The sequence below is a fragment of the Schistocerca nitens genome, chromosome 5 (assembly GCF_023898315.1).
Source record: "Schistocerca nitens isolate TAMUIC-IGC-003100 chromosome 5, iqSchNite1.1, whole genome shotgun sequence".
Classification (NCBI taxonomy): domain Eukaryota; kingdom Metazoa; phylum Arthropoda; class Insecta; order Orthoptera; family Acrididae; genus Schistocerca; species Schistocerca nitens.
The window spans coordinates 188,964,211-188,980,776 of NC_064618.1; positions in this window are offsets into that span (position 1 = coordinate 188,964,211).

Here is a 16,566-nt window from a genome sequence, read left to right on the forward strand (position 1 = left end):
CTCGTAGTATGGCCGCCTGCATTATAGCAATATTTTCTTCACTTATGTCAGTTCTATGTCGCCCCGCATTACCGTGGAAATTGTCTACTTCTGACCCAGTTGCTACAAACGAGTTTTGAGTCCGTCTATCCAGAAATCGTTCTATTAATCTTCGACGCACATCTGTAGCCCACTGCATAAATTTCATTAAGATTGCAACCGCTCGTCACCGCTTCAATGTGCGTTTGTCAGCCATGGGTACTAACAACCTGCAATAGGAAACGAAACAAAATTAAGATTGCTCACATAATTTTGACTCAGCCATGTGTATTAACAATATGTAAAAGAAAGCGAAACAAAATTAAGATTTTATACTCATTTTTGACTTACTCTCTCTTTACATTATTTTTAAAATAATTATAATGGTTTGTATTGATCATGTGGTATTGGAAAGATACATTAAATATTGGGAATTACACATGGTGTTTAAAATATGTAATCATACGGCTATTCATTGACAGAGGAGGCACACTTATTGTATAGTAGTGACTGTGATGCAATTGAACAAAACTCTCTCTCTGAATTTCCGTAAGTTATTTATCATCTGCTTTTATCACACTCTATTTGGCTTATTCTTCAGAGACAGACACTTCTCTCTCTCCTACTTTGGCCATTGCCCAAATATGCATTTTCAATTTTCGTTAATAATAAGTATATTCATATGATATTGTGTAAATCTGTTTATTTCAGTTAATTATAAACGCCATTTTCACAGATGACTGACCAGGTGTCGAATTTCTGCAAGTATTTGTAACGCTTTCCGAAATAATGGCTCGTCGTTGAACAATTATCACCCATTTTTTATATCTCATGCGGATTGTTACTAGCGGTAGCAAACTTTTTGAGAGCCTTCAGTCATCAGTTTTCTAAGAAGTCCATAGCTTTAGCGCCATCCAGTTGGCTCACAAATAATAATAATTATTCACGCGGTCGCGAATTGGGAATTGCGAGTCTCTTATGTCGGTATCGGACAATAACTCTGTATACCTCAATATCGAACTAACAATAATTAACAATATTTGTTCTTTTTCCTACATAATTCTTCCTCTCTGTCAGAAATGGAGAGCTATATTACGTATAAAGTAAGTATTACTACGTATATTATTAGTATTATGTAATGCACACGTTCTATGCATAGTACGATGCTTAATCAACTGGTATGCCTGGTTATGTATATGTGACAGCTTGAACGCTCTAATGTTGTCAGGTGATAATTGCACAGAAAAATAACTGAAAGTTTCCATCATTGCATTATTGCATACAGACCAATGAGAAATCTATATACTGAATCCCAGAACGACCGAATCATAGAATGGTCAATATTTGTTGGACTGACTGGACTTCCACAGTGACAGTCGTTACACCAAGTTTAGTGTCTAGAGCAGCTGTGAGGTAGCATACGACCTACCTGTGTGAAACATGTTAACGTTCCAGCTTAGAAACGTCGCTCAGTATGACGACCATCTGCATTCACGACACCCAGGAACCGCAGATGTTGTTTCACAATGGCTCAATGACAAGCAGCACTTTTCGGAAAGTGGACCGCGGAATGTTCAACTGCCGTGACACAGTTGGTACACTGCTTGAAGACTGCGTACCGTGTCCAGCAATCTGAGCAATGGCTTCTGCATCATCATCACCAGTTTGTGCCGCAACTGACCGTCGGTCTCAAGCAGAAGCAATTCCCAAATTTCCAGTTAATTAGAACATCCAAACCATTTTCTTCGCAGTCCTTTAATGACTCTACACTGGCACTATTGCTGCTATTTTGATAATAAGGCTTTAAGAGTAAAACCCTGCTCATCTCGTCTGGACCCTAGTTGACTGTCTGCAATTGGAATGACATGCTGACGACAGTGTTTAAATCGTACAACGCCTTACCAGTACTGGCGATAACGGTAAGTCATGAGACTAACACTACTAACAACCTAAATCCTGCAACGCATAGTGTGAACGTCATTCATGTAAATAAGGGAACCCATTCGGAAACACTTTTCCGTCTACACTGACTCAAGTGGTGAAAGTTTCGTTATAACCTCCCTCTATATAACTATGCATTTATACAGCTATACGACAAGATGAAGAAATGCAATTAATAACCATAAAATTCCGTACCAATGACTTTTAAATAAAGATAGGGGGCAAGATTGTTGGAAGTTTGATTTCACTGGTGGTTTTTTTCACTTTCTTTAAATTTTTCTTTGTGAACATCAAATCGGCAAAATATTTTAGGTAAGTCGAGTGAAAGGCATATGTGCCCACGTACTGTGTTCTGTGGTCTGAATCCAACTTTTAGGTTCAATTTTTGAGAGTGTGTGGGATTTTAGTTGATACTTATCCTCAGTACTATGTATTTGTACTTACAGTTTACGATCGGTTAAGTGTAATCTCTTACATTAATTCTCTTTTATTCGTTTTATTAGTTAGGAATTTAATTTTGTCGACAAGGAAAATAAAGAAAACGAATAAAAGTAAGTTAGAAGACGAAATTATAATTGACAGAAGTCAAAGTAAAAAGATCAAAGGCAGTGTCTCACTTCATTGAGGACAAGTATCAGATAACAACCAACTATACAAAAACAGGCCACTAAACACTATAAAAGCACACACATAAAATTCACTAGGAAAACCCACAAAGCTATCTACTTCTGCAGCTCAAATCTAAAATGTGACTGTGAAAAAATTTACATCAGTCAAGCAGGGAGATATTTTAGAACTAGATTTCGTGAAAATACGAATTTAAGAAAATAACACATTAGCAATCCATACACATCTGAAGAAAACAAAATCACCGAATGACAGACGTAGCACAACCACTATCACTTTTGCACACAGACCGTAAATGCAAATAAAATATTATTTCATTTTGATGAATTATAGCACGCAATTACTTGAGCTTTTTTCACGGCGAAGAATGTGCAGTACTGAACTGAAAGGACTGTCAGTGAAAACCACTGTGGCAGCAAGTTGACATCCCGAGTATCTGTGGTGGCTATGGACTCCGTGGCAGCAACAAAATCCCTTGAGGTGTGGTCACCAAGAAGCCTAATGGGAAATAAATTTGCTTTGTTGTTGTTTTTATGTTATGAGAGGGGCTCTTTGAAACTAGTACACACTGATCTTACTCGATAACAGACACTGCTGAAAAAAAAAACTGTACACCCTTTTAAGGGTTTCCAGTTCATTCAAGATCTATTGTTGTAACAGTTTATATGCAAAATTTGAAACGATACGTCTACAGATCAATAGCACAAGCGGATCTGAGATTCTAGGAATCGGCCCATGCCGAAACATCAATGTTAGCACGTGCAGTAGCCTCCACAGACAGCAATGGAGGCGGCGACTCTGGCATAGTGTCGATTGTACAGATAGCGAATACTGTCCGGGGATACATCATGCCACGCCTGCTCGACATGTTCAGGTATTCTACCGGGTCGAAGAGTCGCACTAGTCACTTCTCGTCCCATCATAACCCATACGTGCTCGATCTGACACACGTCTGGAGGTCGTGCACCTCTTGCACAGCCCGTTGAGTTTCACGGGCGAGCATTAGCCTGTTGGAACAGCACGTCACTTTCCTATTGCCAGAATGGCCAATGAGCAGGTCTAACAACATTCTGTATATACCGAGAGCTGGTAAGCGTACTCTCCAGAAACAGGAAACGTCAACGAGTGTGTAGGTTATCGCACCCCTGGCCATAAGGCCTCGGGTGAGGCCAGTGTATCTTGGACGACAGCAGTTCGAGATAGCGTTCTCCACGTCTACGTCATGTGCGCAATCGACCATCACTTACGTGCAGTCAGAATTTGATTTCATCACATCGCGTCATTCCGTCTTCCAAGTGGTGCTCTGATGGCACAACCCGTGCAGTCGAATCTGTGATGTCAGTGGAAGATGGGGTAGAACTGATCATGCCTGTAGTCCCACTGCTAATAACCGGTTCGCAGCAGCTCGTATTGACTCGTCTGCAGTCACAAGCCCTATAACTACGTTGCGGTCGCTATAAGATCTGCCGCTGCTGCCCTTACAATCCGACGTTCCTGGTGGGCGGTTGTGCTGTGTGGACGTACAGGGCCTATCCTACGCGTGCGAGAATGTTCACGTGATCACTGATACCAATATTTTTGCTTAACTGATGTAGCACTTCCAATTTGTGTAGAAACTTTCTGAAATGACCCTCCGGCCACTCCAAAAGCCACAACTGGATCCCCTGTCAATCTCACGCAGCTGGTTCTAGCAAGCACTTGAGCATTTCCGTGGCAACGTTGCCAATTTGCTTCGCATGTCGAAACCATAATCAGCCCAGGTGGCATATATGGTCATAGGATCAAAATCTACGTCGTCTTTTCAGATGTAATACTATTTTCTGACGGGGTATAACCACACGCTAGTGTTGATGGCGTACTTAGAGTGAATAACATGGGGTACTTGAAAGAAACGTCATCTATAAACGGCAAAGGAAAGAAGGTGGCTCCACATTAAATACACTCGTCTATACCACAAAGGCATGCAAATTACCAAAATGTCAAACAAAAGCAGCTATTTCCTTTAAGACTGTGGTGCGGCCCCTCTTATAATCCTAGAAGACTTGGAGAGATAACTTCTGCACGGGCATATTCGGCAGACGTTTTCAGTGGGCAGCTATCATGAATTCACTTCTCTAACCCCACGCACCTTCATGACAGTTCTCAGTGGCGCCCTTTCAAACACACCTTTGTTCTCCTGTCACAATCACCAAGGCTTTTCAAGGAACTCTTAACGGAATTTTAATTTGAATTTAATCGTATTTCACAGACAGACAATCAGCTGTATACTTCTTTTCATCATAACCAGGACACATGAATATAATCTTTCACACATATTTCCGCTAGGTGCAGTTTTCTTGATTCCTTGAATGTGGGGAAAACAGTTTTCGGATAACATGAGTTACCGAGATGCTGCGGGAAAAGTACCAGACTTGTTAGGACCCATAGGTCTCATAGATAGGTTATTGGGTTGTGAGATCATAACAAAGCCAAGCGAATCGAGAGCGGGATTCTAGTGCTAGACGTATAATATTCTTTTAAGCAAAACGAAGATGTGTTTTTTTTTATTATTTTCCTCTCACTTAGACTACTACCTGTTGCTTTTAGTTACATGCTTAACACGGAAATACAGCTCTTTATGTGTACTTGAAACATTTGCTATTTTTCAGTAAACTGTATTATTCATACTAATCAGTACCGCGATGATTTCAGTTGTATTCTTTTCTCCCAACTCATAAATTCACTGCATCATAGAAACGTATAATAAAATTTTAAGCTATTAAATAATAAATTTTAAGCATGGGAGGAAGATAGCCTTACAGCCAGTCAAAAGCCTGGATAAAGTGGGAGCGTTAATCGTTAGACTAACCATTCAACATCGTAAATAAAGCTGGAGGGTTCCTAAACATTCACACCCTGCCTAGAATTAGAATGGATATAAAAATGCTATAAAGAGGAACATGGACTTTAAGGGCACTATACGCTACTGGATGGACATAAATACTTGATGAAGAACTAACATATTACAGCACTTCCTGCGGGGACAAGGCATAGACAGAGAGAAATACCATACAATCATATATAGCAGAAACAAACAGGTTCTCCATATATTTGGGACAGGATTTGCGTTATGTAATAAAATAATGGTCAACATCATGATACTAGACCATGTTAACGAAAGTATATGCCACATCAGAATCGAAAGTAAATACAGAAACGTTTCGTCAGTAAGTGTCCACACACCAACCGAAGACAAGGAGGAAGACATAAAACAGTAATTCTATGACACCTTGGACCAGATGTGCTCCAGATTACGACATACGTAAAACAACATGGACTTCATTGGGGAGGCTAACTAGGAACAAAACAGACCAAGTGTTCACAGAGAAAAAACATAAAAATGCAGTAACAGACGCTAGGACAATGATAGGGAGTGAGATACAATCAGACCAACCTCTTGTCGTAACAAAGATGAAACAATCATTACTAAAACAACTATGTAGAGCAACAGTGGTAAATTAAACGAAAGGGCTTATGTGAGTAGGCTAAAAGAAGAGGATGTGAATAAAATGTAGAGTCTTGTACCGCAAGGGAGCAAGGGAGAGGATGTTGTTATGGGTGGGCGGTCTCCTCTTTGTGCAACACAAATTTTCTCTTGGATTAATACAGTTCTTTATTTACATGAACATTTACTTAACTGGAATAGTGCCCATGTGTTGTGCTACGAGCTCATCAGAAATAGTCCTCTTGCACAGTGGTGTATAGTCTATCGGTAATCTTGCTATTACAAACTTTAGTCTCTCACTGCTGGTCCAGCCATATACACTAATGTGGTTGCTATGTTCTGTCCTAGCCTGTGATGTGAACTGAGCCCGATCTGCAAATATACTGAGAGACACCAAATTCGATGAGTGAGTCAGTTAGGCCCTTTGGTCAGCGGAGGCAGGCTAAATCATTGCTGTTGAGAGGGAGTTGACAGGGTGTGTCTCTGATCTCTCTCGTGATACGTGCTCTTGATCCAACGCCTAGCCGCATGAGATAGCCGCGCTGTCTCAGGCGTATTGTCACGGTCCGCGCAGCTGCCCCGTCGGAGGTTCGAGTCCTCCCTCGTGCATGATTGTGTGTGTTGTCCTTAGTGTAAGTTAGTTTAAGTTAGATTAAGTAGTATGTAAGCCTAGAGACCGATAACCTCAGCAATTTGGTCCCTTAAGTCCATACCACAAATTTCCAAAAATTTCAACGTCTATTATTGATCTTCGCGCTTCATCTTTGCCGACCGGTGTGCTGGCGATAGCTTAAGCCAGCACCTAAATAATTTAAGATAGAGCTTGAAAAAAGATTCACAGAATTAGAGAACTTAAAGCAGTTGGAAAGCAGATGAAGATATCAAGACAAAATAAAACAATACAACAGTAACTACAAAGGAGGCAGCACAGAAACTATTAGGATATAACAATAATACCAACACCAAGAGCAAACAGTGTTTCGGTGAAACATGTAGAAAAGCAGTTCAGGCCTGAAAGACAGCCAACAGGTAATAATGAGAGATCACAAATATGAAAATATAATAAAATATAGGACAGCCACGACAGTTTAGAGGAGGCAGAGTAAGACTATAGCCAGAATATTTGTAAACAGTTTTACAAGACAATGAGAATCTACAGAGAGGAGAACAGAGCTAAGACTGTGTTAATGAAGGACGACAATGGAAAACTGATCACTGCAAAGGGAATCTAGAGAACTGGAGCAGATACTTCAAACAGCTGCTGAACAACCTAGGAGGCACCTACGACAACAAAAACAGGGCAGAAAACAACCACAACGTACAACCATTAGTCGAACAATCAATTCTGAGAGAAGTGAAGGTGGCAACAAAAAGAGTGAAAAATGGGAAGGTCCCAGGCGTAGATATGATATCAGCAGAGCTCATCAAATAATGGGGAGACAAGACATATTAATGGTCAGCCTATTTGGTAAAAGAGGTGTGGAGGAAAGAAGTGATACCGGAGGAAAGGAAAACTGCTGCTGTGTGTACCATATACCAGAAGAGACACAAAATATTGGTACAGAACTATAGAGGGCTGTGTCTCCTATGCACATGCTATAAAATAACATCAAGAATTATACTGAACAGGCTCAACCCATACACTGAAGAAAGACACAGATCAAGCGGGGTTCAGAAAGGGTACTTCAACAACCGATCAAAGATTCACACTAAGACCAATACTAGACAAGAACTGGGATCACAGTCAGAATACGAGCTCCTATATATTTACAGACTTTAACAAACCGTATTACAGCATAGTGAGAGAGAAGATGTGGATGGTATTGCTGGACTAGCTGATGAAGCTAACTAACACACGTGTGAAGGAATCAAAGTTCAGAGTAAAAGTACAGGGGAGTTCTCAGAAACATTTGCGGTAAAAACAGGAGTGAGACATGCAGATATCATATCACCAATGTTCTTCATTCTGGCACTCAACAACACCCTGAGGAGAGTAACACAAGAATGTGCAAGGAAAAAGATAAATATTCTGACTTTTGCGGACGATAATATGGTGATAGGAAAGAATATGGAAGACATAGAAAAAATGGTAACTGTACTTATAGAAGAAACTAGGTCTAAGTATAAATGAAAATAGAACAAAGTTCATGGTAATAGGAAGAAGATCTCAGGTAGGACCAAACCATCTATCAGGAACCTAACAACAAAGAAGACAGACACATTTGCGTACCTTGGTCTCAACATCGTCCAACAAAACCTTATGTAACAAAATATAATAACCACAATTCAAGCCTGGGAAGATGTCTATGTGGTGCACATAACATTTAATTTAGTATTCTGGCAGGCAAAGTAAGAATATATTTGTCCGTCATCAAATCAATACTGTGCTACGAAAGCTAGAAATGGACCCTGGCAAAATATGGAGAAAAACTCATTACTTTTGAAAATAAAGTACTGAGAATAATATATGGACCACTGAATGAAAATGAACAGTGGAAAATGAGGAAAAATAAAGAACTCAAACAGTTATACACACTATCTGACATCGCTGCAAGTGTGAAAAATTAAAGACTGAAGTGGTATGGGCATGTGAGGAGGAGAGGAGCGAACCCGGTAACAAACGCAGTGATACATGGAGAAGCAGAAGGAGCGAGACCACCAGGTCGGCCGAGAAGGAGATTGGAGGATAATACCATGGGAGACACGCAGATATTTGGTCTGGGAGATGAAGATGAAGCTGACAGGTAGGTGTGGAAGGCTCGCTGGAATGAGTGTGGCCGAGGATCGGCTGCCGTTTGTGTCCCAGTATAACTGAGTAAGTAAGTAAACCTTCATTATAGGCTACTTTTGTGACTTAACTCTCAAGCAACTTCTTCTGGTACGGCAGCACCATGTGATCAGCCTAGCTGTCTATAGATCCTAAACACAGCCCATACACAGTGGTATTATCTTCCATATTCTCCACAGCTCATCTTGTAATTCTGTTAACGTGTGAGGAACCCATACAAAACGGGACTAAAATGGGCTACAGTACGTTTAGAGAGAAGGGTGACATCAGTTTCCTCGCCTCACTGGATATTGTCACGCAAACGTTGTAAAATTGTTGTGGTCGGATCGTTAAAATAGATGCTAATTATCCCACGCAAATACTTCGAGAACAACCTGCCTGCTGGGCAATAGGGCCCAGAAAAGAGTTTTTTTACTCCTAACATTTTCGTATTGAAACATCACACACTGTCTTAAGCTAGGTAGCGGAGGAGGAGCTGAGGGGGGGGGGGGGGGGGTAGGCAGTAAGACGTAATTAAATACCTTGTTTCACTTACCTTCGGTGATCGTACGTTGCAGAGGTTTCCTGCCGGGGTTGCGATGAAGACTGCAGCTATCATGGAGACGACGTGGCGGAGAAGCAAGAACGGAAGTTCTGACACGTTAACCTCCCCGTCACCACCCTTATCTAGGGCTGTGGTCGTAACGCGGTTAGGGAAAACTTAATTACTGACAATTAAATCAAGGAAACAGTGGATGGATAAAAACATTGACGCCCCGGCATTGTAAAAAGCCTTCGAAATGGACTATCGGTAACTCTACAAATAATGACATTGAAAATAAGAGGTGCACCAGCTTTTGAGGAGACAGAACTTACGCATATACTGTCGAAGGAACAGGCCAACAGCATCGTCATAACAGAAACAAATGAAAGATTAATTTCTAGCAAAGATATAGGTCCTTCCACTGTGATCCGCTGCACAGTCGTGAAATAAAAACTTGCAAATTCCGGGATAGTGTTATTAATTGATCAGGAATGCAAGAATAAAATACGTTATTAAATTCGTGTAAATGAGAAGGTGCTACTAGCTCGTTTTAAGATTGATAAGCGACTTCCGTGTGCGATGGACGTTTATGCGCCTGAGCAAGGTAAAGATGAGGAGCCCGATATCGTCTGTGGTCAAATACAACAACTCATAAAATAGCAAAGAACAGTCGGAGATGTAAATGCTACAATTCGCACAATACCAATCTAACAGTTAGCAGGAGAAAATGAAGAAACACACGTCAACAAAAGTGGCCAGAACGTTACTGATTTATGCACCTTTAACTCTTAGAAGACAACCAACACCTTCTTTCGGCAGAAAGAAGATAATAAATGTACATGGGGCTTAAGAGGAACTAGATACCTTCTTGATTGTGTAATTGCTGACCCCAGAATAGCACGACAAGTGATTGACAAACGAGTTGTAGATGATATGATTACGGCAGAGAACGTTTTACGTTTTACACAGAAATTCGAATATGGACCATACAGAGAAAATCGAGACAAAAGATAGTCCTAAACAAGTAGAAAAGTATAAGATACCGCTCCTGCAAATGGAAAGTATTAGATATCTCTATGAGAAAACACTGGCTCATAACTGCCTACTGTATGTGCAAGAGATGCTATTTATTAAGAATGACAGACCAGTAAAAATGCAGTTTCGAAAGCAGCAGTAGAAATTCCAGGCCAAAATTAAAACAATGTAACGAAGAACGTATAATAAACCTGTAATGAAGAGACAAAGCAACTAGTGAAATGGGAACTTGAAGCATTATTATTTACCCAGAACCACATTACCAGGTATGTCTACTACTATACTACCATACAAATTTATAACGATAAGAAAAGAATTACAAAAACCTCGGGGTTAAGGACTCATCATCACAGGAATACTGCAAAAGTTTCCCATCAATAAAAACACTTCATAAAAATAAATTAATTAGACGTAGCAATACAAACTTGATACACAGGAAAGCAACACGGACACAGGGAAAAAATCTCGAACTGTTTAAATACGGAAGTCTTTCACTGAAGAAACATGTGCTAAATCTCGTTAAGTAGCATTGGGCTGCTGGCAGGTACTTGAGGAGTGGAATCTGGCTAAAAAAATTTCCGAATTTAAGAAAGGCAACCGAAGTGCCCCAGACAACGGTATAGCCATTAGCCTAGATAACATTTGCTACAAAAACTATAGAACTACCTTGAACAACAGATTGTGACCTACGCGTGATAAAATTTTACTGGAAAGACAAATAGGTTTTACAAAAGGACGATCTTCCGTTGCTGGTAATTTTATTCTAAAACAGCCTGATCAGAAAAGGAAATAATTATACTTAGATTGGCACGTAACTTTTGTAGATGATGCAGATGCATTTTACAGAGCCAGTTGGCACCTGTTGTGGCAGATTACGGATATAATAGGTTCCCCCGCCCCCCTTCCTAAGAAAATAACTTACTCTGGAAATGCTCTTTACAAAGAGACAAAAGATAAAATCGAGGATGGAGAGACTTTGTCCAACTAATTAACACAAATCACTAAATGTTGAACATGATCATTACCTGTCTCCAATGTTTTTCAGCGTCTCCACATATGACACAGTCAGCGCCTGGAAACAAAATATCACCTGCGGCATTAAGATCAACAGGAATAATTATTGTAATACTCTATTGTACCTTGATGATCATACAATAATTCAAGAAAATGAAGATGATTGTCAAAAAGCCGATAATCACCTCAATTTCTGGGCTTCTATAAGTAATATGAAAATTCCCACTAATAAAATAAATATAATGGTTGCGTGTAATAATTAAAACTATGGCAAATGATGTAATACCGAAACAGGCAACCCATTTTCAGCATCTCGTCTGTGGCGTAGGACTAAATTTCGATGATGAAATTGACAACAATATCATAAAATTTAAAGTGATCTCTGTAGCAATCAAAAATACTTAAAAAATAATACAAGCAATCTGCGAAAGACACAGATGATGTTTTACAAAATCATGGTTCCTCCTATGATCTGTGAATCTGAAACCCGGATTCCCAAGTTCAAGGATATGAGCAGGACCCACACTGCGGAAATGAGCTTTCGTGATAGTATCAGGGGGTGTACCAGAGAATATCGCATCCTTGAATGAAATAAATTGAAAGTTGATTCCATGCACATGAAAATAGATTTAAACAAAATGATAGTGCGAACAAGTATATAGAGGACATGAGAAGAGACCTCCAAAACCAAGTTTTGGCTACAAACCTAGGCGGACCATACAGAGGAGTGGACCACGGAAGAGACTGCTGGATCTTTTTTACTGGAACAGGTGATGGATAAAGGGAGGAATGAATGAGATCGCTAGGGCTCGAATTTTATGACTCTCGTTTCCTAAAAATTCCATACAGATTAATACTTAAATGAAAATAGGTTTCCTCCATTGTCATAGCTTAAGTTGCTTAACTTATTACATTTACGTCCCTTGGGCCTACATGACCTGTATGTTTAAAAGTTCACTGCATGTGCACAGTTTGGCAGCAAAATTTCATTTCTAGGTGTCTCGGGTCCACGCATAACGATATTCTTTTTTGATTTAAAACCTTACATGTTTTTGCTTGCTTATAGTTAAAATGCGTAAGGTTACGCCAAAATTCAAGTCGTTCTTTACTTGCAAATTGTCATAGCATTAGCACTACCAGCAATATATCCTCTAATGTTTCGCTCTCGGAGGTAGTTCGTGTATGTAACGTAATAATACCAGTGTGGCTAACGTGACGAAACAATTTCTTTCTATCAAGCAGCTGGAAGCATTGGTAAATGCATCTACCTCTGAGAATATTCCAAAAGAAGAAAGTCACGGAAGTGTCTGCTGCATTCATCCTACATCTGTATCAAAAGATACTTGAGAGGTTAATTCCTAGTATGGCTAAGTGTAGGCGCTCCGAATAGTTTGGTCAAAAGGCGGAAATATCATGTGGCGCTTAAAACCATTTTTTACGAACTTAATGGGCATCTAGTGCCAACGTTTTAAAACTTATACCTGGTCCAATACGGTATGGCATATCCAGAGTGAGTTACATAAAATTCTCGTTGCAGGCTCTTATGAATTACATTATTCAGATAACTGTGGTGGTAGTGACCAATACTCAGAGTCATAAAGTTTATGGTAACAGCTGCGAAGAATTTAATGAACCTAAATTTGAAGCTTCTGTGGTTTTGCTATTATTGGCTACTTGGTGTAAAATGTATCGTGGATTTAAAAAATACAATAATAAAAACAAGCACCGTCCGAACAGGTCTTGAAGCCCCAACGATACCGACCGTCAGCTGTATCAACCTTAGCTCTTCGGCGTCACAGGATGCGGTTATGGAGGGGCATGTGGTCAGCACACTCTCTGCCGACCGTTGCCAATTTTCGTGACCAGTGTCACTACTTCTCAATCAAGAGGATCCTCAATTGGCCTCACAAGGGCTGAGAGCACTCCGCTTCCCAGCAGCACTCAGTAGAACTGGATGGTCAACCATGCAAATGTTAGCCAAAACCGACAGCGCTTGACTTCGGTGATCTTATGGGAGCCGGTGTTACCACTGCGGCAGGGACGTTGGCTAAAAAAAGTCAATGCATTCCAGAAACAGGTAGAGTCATATTTACTGCTATAATATCAAAGAAAAGTTGCAGTAGCATCTCAGGTTTGATATGCTTTGATTCATGTCTGCTCGAAGAGCACTATGAGCAAATGAAGGGTTAGTACCCATAACAGTTCCTTGGGAAAAATGGGTGGAAATACTTTATAAACTGCATAATCCTAGCACATGTAGCAATAAATATGCAAACTGAACTTAAGTATAAATTATAATATTTTTAATAATTCGTGGGCGGCCGTTGTGGCCGAGCGGTTCTAGACGCTTCAGTCCGGAACCGCGGTGCTGCTATGGTCGCAAGTTCGAATCCTGCCTCGGCCATGGGTGTGTGTGATGTCATTAGATTAGTAATATTTAAGTAGTTCTAAATCTAGGAGACTGATGACCTCAGATGTTAAGTACCATAGTGCTTAGAGCCATTTTAATCATTTGAATAATTCATGACTAATACACCCTTCAATAAAAATCGGGTAATTGTTACCCAGAAAAATGTATACAATTAGTTTTTTTAAGGAAAGGAGCAGGTTTAAGTGAAGAATCTAGAGATATTTTCCAGTTCCCTAAGCTCCTCTCCAGTAAGCATCGTCAAGAGAGGACTAGGCTCGTTACTGGCCACAGGCAGATACGAGGTGCGGCTAGAAAAAAACCGGACTGATGCTGGAAAAAACATCTATTTACATTTTCATGTTATCTCCTTCAATGTACTCTCCTCCTCGGTCTCTACACCGCTCCATACGAAATTTCCACTGGTCATAGCAATGCTGCAGATCATTTTCGGTAAGTCCATACATTACTTCCGTCGCTTTTTCTTTTACTGCTTCAACAGTCTCAAATCTAGTTCCTTTCAAAGCTGACTTGACTTTAGGGAAAAGAAAAAAGTCACAGGGGGCCAAATCAGGTGAGTAGGGTGGATGATCTAAGATGGGAATGTTGTGTTTTGCCAAAAACGTCTTCACTGACAACGCACTGTGAGCTGGGGCATTGTCTTGGTGAAGGATCCATGACTTTTTTTCTCCACAAATCGTTCCGTTTTCTCCGTACTCGCTCACGTAGGGTAGCCAGGACGCTAATGTAGTAATGCTGATTCACTGTTTGTCCCTCTGGTACCCAATCAATGTGCACAATCCCTTTGATGTCAAAAAAAAAAACAATCATCATTGCCTTGAATTTCGTTTTGACATTCGTGCTTTTTTTTGTCGTGGAGAACCAGGAGTTTTCCAATGCATCGATTGGCGTTTAGTTTCGGGATCGTAAGTAAAAAACCACGATTCATCGCAAGTAATAACATTTTGTAAGAAGGTGGGATCACTTTCAATGTTTTCCAGGATGTCAGAACAAATCATTCTTCGGCGTTCCTTCTGTTCAATTGTGAGACACTTTGGAACCATTTTTGAACACACTTTGTTCATGTTGAAACTTACATGAAGAATCTGCCTAACACTTTCCTTGTCAACTCCTGTTAACTCAGACACTGCTCTGATTGTTAAACGGCGATCTTGTCGAACAAGTTTACCGATTTTTTCAATATTTGCATCAGTTTTTGCTGACAATGGTCTGCCAGTGCGAGTGTCATCACTGGTGTCTTCGTGGCCATCTTTAAATCGTTTAAACCACTCAAACACTTGTGTTCGCGATAAACAATCATCGCCGTACACTTGTTGTAACATTAGAAACGTTTCACTTGCAGATTTTCCTAGTTTGAAACAAAATTTGATGTTTACACGCTGTTCTTTCTGTACACTCAACATTTTCCGACGCACAGACAAAACGTCAACTACTTAAAACAGACGCCACGGGCAGACTGAGTGCAGGAGGCAGATGAAACTCGAGCAGTAGGCGGAGCGAGAGTCACGTGACAGGCCACGCGACTTTCAACCTTATTGCATTCGTTTTATTGTTTCACCAGTACTAGTCCGGTATTTTTCTAGCCACACCTCGTATTTAATCGTTCCTCCAGCGCTCCACACGCATTCAGACTTTGAAGAAAATCTAACATGTGGTATCATACAATGTACCTCTCACTGGTTTGCTGAATATGTATACAGATGTAGATAACAATGTTGATTTTCTTCGTTTATAATGGGGTACGACATTGGCTGGGTGCTGGTATGCCAACTAAGCTTCCCCAGAATCCCTCAGCCGCTAACGCAACTATTTTACAAACTGTACAAACAGGGGTATTATTCATTAATAATGATATAGGCCGATGGTGTAAAGAAGAAGTGTTCAAATTTCGCGCCAGTGTTTACTTTACTGCAATAGCTACGACGCTAAGTCGAATCGCAGAGTCTAGCGTTTGATATTCTATGAAACAACCCACAAGGAAACAATGACAGTGTGTCTGCAAATAGAGGATGTTGTTTGTTTAAAACTGTGTAAAAATTGCTGACGTTATTACTTTCTGCTTTCTGTGAGTTTTCGAAGTCTACAAACACCAAAATGTTTTTTAAAATGGAAAAGGGGGCGAAGAAAAATAATGCCTCCACATTTTTATTGTGTGAACGCTTAATGCTTTCTGAATAAAACAAACGTTATTATAATTTTACATTAGAAATTCTTCCAATCCATATGTGGCATACAGCAAACCAGTGCTTATCAGTATTGATTAAAAAAAGTGTTGGTTGCAATTTTAGTTTTTTATATTTCAACGACGCGTTTCGCCTTATTTAGCCATCTTCATGTTATCTTCATTTGGGATTCCTTAGAATAATCGTTTAGTTCTGTTACTCGCTCCTGTGAACGGGAACGCGTTATGCAGATCTTGGTGTCACTCGCGTCCATCTAGAAAAGTTTTTACTGAGTTTAACGAAGGCGATGTTGGCCTGATATATTCGACGATGCCCTTTGGCTACACCGACTAAAGGATTCTTCTAAGAAATAGCAAATTAAGATAACCTGACTTGATTAAATAAGGCGAAACGCGTAGTTATTTCAGTGATTACAAAGTCGGGTTAAATTGATAAAGAACTTGGGAGTATGAGCCACTTTACACTACGACGTTGCACCCTCTCTGGGCTCGATGTATGCACTGATTCTGTTGGGAAGAGTGACAC